The 3,204-nt window shown below is 45.4% G+C and overlaps 1 pseudogene; it reads left to right on the forward strand.

Moving 5' to 3' along the window:
• The first annotated feature begins 52 nt into the window (after positions 1–52).
• LOC119878537 lies at positions 53–2,442 on the forward strand (annotated as a pseudogene).
• Positions 2,443–3,204: the final 762 nt, after the last annotated feature.

Genomic DNA, 3,204 nt, shown 5'->3' on the forward strand with positions numbered 1-3,204 from the left:
AAGATGATAGGGGATTACTTCAGTGACCAAGACCCACGTGTCAGAAAGCAGCTATAAAAGCCATGTTGCAGCTTCATGAGAGAGGACTGAAATTACACCAAGCAATTTATAATCAGGCCTGTAAATTGTTGTCTGATGACTATGAACAAGGGCGCAGTGCTGCAGTCCAACTTATCTGGGTTGTCAGTCAGCTCTATCCTGAAAGCGTTGTCTCCATTCCTTCTCCTAATGAAGAAATTCGCTTAGTTGGTGATGCATTTGGAAAAATTTGCCCCATGGTCAATGATGGCTCCTGGGTGGTTCGAGTTCAGGCTGCAAAGCTGTTGGGCTCAATGGAACAAGTCAGTTCTCATTTCCTGGAGCAAACACTCGACAAGAAGCTCATGTCCGATCTCAGGAGAAAATGCACTGCACATGAACATGCCAAGGAACTTTACAGGTCAGGAGAGTTTTCCAGTGGCAGAAAGTGAGGAGGTGATGCTCCCAAAGAAGAAATAGATACAGGAGCTGTGAACTTGATTGAGTCAGGAGCTTGTGGAGCCTTTGTTCAGGGATTGGAAGATGAGATGTATGAGGTCCTCATTGCTGCTGTGGAGGCTCTCTGCGTGCTGGCCCAATCTTCACCTTCTTTTGCGGAGAAGTGCCGCCCTGATTTCCTGGTTGACATGTTTAATGATGAAATTGAGGAAGTACATCTGCAGCCCATACACAGCATGAGAAAAATTTCTAATAATATCACTCTCCGAGAGGATCAGCTTGACACTGTCCTGGCTGTGTTAGAGGATTCATCCAGAGATATTCGAGAGGCTCTTCATGAACTTTTATGCTGTACTAATGTTTCGACTAAAGAAGGGATTCATCTTGCACTGGCGGAGCTGCTGAAAAATTTAACCAAGTACCCTACTGATAGGGACTCTATATGGAAGTGCTTGAAGTTTCTGGGAAGTCGGCATCCAACCCTGGTGCTTCCCTTGGTGCCAGAGCTCCTGAGCACCCATCCGTTTTTTGACACAGCTGAACCAGACATGGATGAACCAGCTTACATTGCAGTTTTGGTTCTTATTTTTAATGCTGCTAAAACCTGTTCAACAATGCCAGCACTGTTCTCAGATCATACCTTCAGGCATTATGCCTACCTCTGAGACAGTCTTTCTCATCTTGTTCCTGCCTTAAGGTTACCAGGTAGAAAACTAGTGTCATCGGCCATTTCTCCCGGTATTGCGCCCCATGAGGACCCATCCCATCAGTTCCTGCAGCAGAGCTCTGAAAGGGTGTACAGTCTTCAGAGCACCGGAACCCTCAGGGAACCCAGAAGCTGCTGGAGTTCACCATCCAGGATCTTCAAAAACGTGGAGAACTTCAGTCTGAACTAGCAGGAGTCGCTGCTAGGAGTTCTCGGCTACCTATCTTTGGTGTCAGCTTCTTCTCCTCAAGGCCTTGCAAGAAAAGCTCTGGAATGTGGCTGCCCCTTTATATTTGAAGCAGAGTGACTTGGCCTCCACAGCAGCAAAACAGATCATGGAAGAGACCTACCAAATGGAGTTCATGTACAGTGGTGTGGAGAATAAACAGGTGGTGATTATACATCACCTGAGGCTGCAGGCCAAAGCCTTGCAACTTATAGTAACAGCACGGACTACTCGAGGAGTTGACCCCTTATTTGGGATGTGTCAAAACTTTTTACAGGAAGTGGACTTTTTTCAGAGGTGTTTTATTGCGGATTTGCCCCACCTAAAGGACAGCTTTGTGGACAAACTTCTTGACCTTATGCCCCGACTCATGACATCCAAACCTGTGGAAGTGGTCAAAATTCTATGGACCATGCTGAGGCAGAGTACCTTCTTGCACCTCCCCCTTCCAGAGCAGATCCACACACTTCAGCCAGCATCATTGAGCCAGCAGGTGAGTCAGACAACCCCTTGCAGTTTACATCTGGATTGGTTGTGGCCCTGCATGTCGATGCGACCCTGGAAAATGTCCAGGACCCTCAGAGTGCTGTGAAGGTCCAGGTCTTCTATCCAGATGGCCAGGCTCAGATGATTCATCCTAAGCCGGCAGACTTGCAGAATCCTGGCCCAGGGCGCCACCGGCTTATCACTCAGGTGTACCCCTCCCATACTGCCTGGACAGAACCATGCCAGGTGGATGTGAGGCTGCTGCTGGCCTACAACTCCAATTCCCGCATTCCCAAATCCCCCTGGATTGACGGTGGCGAAGTGTCACCCCAGGTGGAAACCAGCATCGAGGGCACCATCCCCTTCAGCAAGTCTGTGAAAGTTTCCATAATGCCCAAACCTGCAAGGCGCTGAGTCACAAGCATTGTGTAGAGCTAAAGCTGAGAAAGACCTTCTTAGGTAGCAGAGTGAGCCCGAAGCCTAGAGCACTTCACCTGGAGCCGGCGTATGGGCATGAGCACCATCACCCTTATCGTCTCATCTGGTATCAAACACAAAATAAATTATTTGCATTAAAAAAACAAAAACCTTCAAGTCCACACCTCTTCCTTCCCTGACTCCCCCCACCACCTCAATAAAGTTGAGAAAACAACAACAACAACAACAAGAATCTGTGGTCTATGATACAATGGAATATTACTCAGCCATTAGAAACGACAAATGCCGTGAAAGGAGAGTGATGTTTGTCTACTTGTTGGGTTCATGTTGTTGTACGTGTGTGTGCAGCCAACCAGCAGTGCTCATTATGTACCAGATCATCTACTAAGAATAGTCTTTTACCCAAAACCAGGAAAGAGGAGAGAGAAAGAACTAGTTTTGAGAGCTTTTTGATTTGGAAAAAGCATTACAAAAATCACAATTTTCATTATACAGTAAGGGAGTAGCTTCCTTCATTCTCGTGAGGATTAACGATAGAGGGAGTCCTGTGAAATGAAGACCACTTTGTATTCCAATTTAATTTCTTGAATTTCTTAATTGTTTCCTTTTCTTTTTGGTTTTTACTGACATTCAAAAACTGAAAAACTTCTAGCTCATAACTTTGTTGCATTTCTAGGTCCTTGCAGCAACAAAAGGAGATTGTCATATTAGGACTAGAACTTTAAGTGAGTCCTAAAGTATTGGAAGAAAATTCTAAAATATACATTGAGGTTCTACAAGGAAAAGATTGAGTTTAAACAAAAGAGCCTGAGCTAATTCTTCCAGAAGGTTTGTTACTTTGAATTCAGAGCCCTTTTACAAGTATATTAGA

This window comes from Canis lupus, unplaced genomic scaffold, assembly GCF_011100685.1.
Source record: "Canis lupus familiaris isolate Mischka breed German Shepherd unplaced genomic scaffold, alternate assembly UU_Cfam_GSD_1.0 chrUn_S1705H1899, whole genome shotgun sequence".
Taxonomy (NCBI): domain Eukaryota; kingdom Metazoa; phylum Chordata; class Mammalia; order Carnivora; family Canidae; genus Canis; species Canis lupus.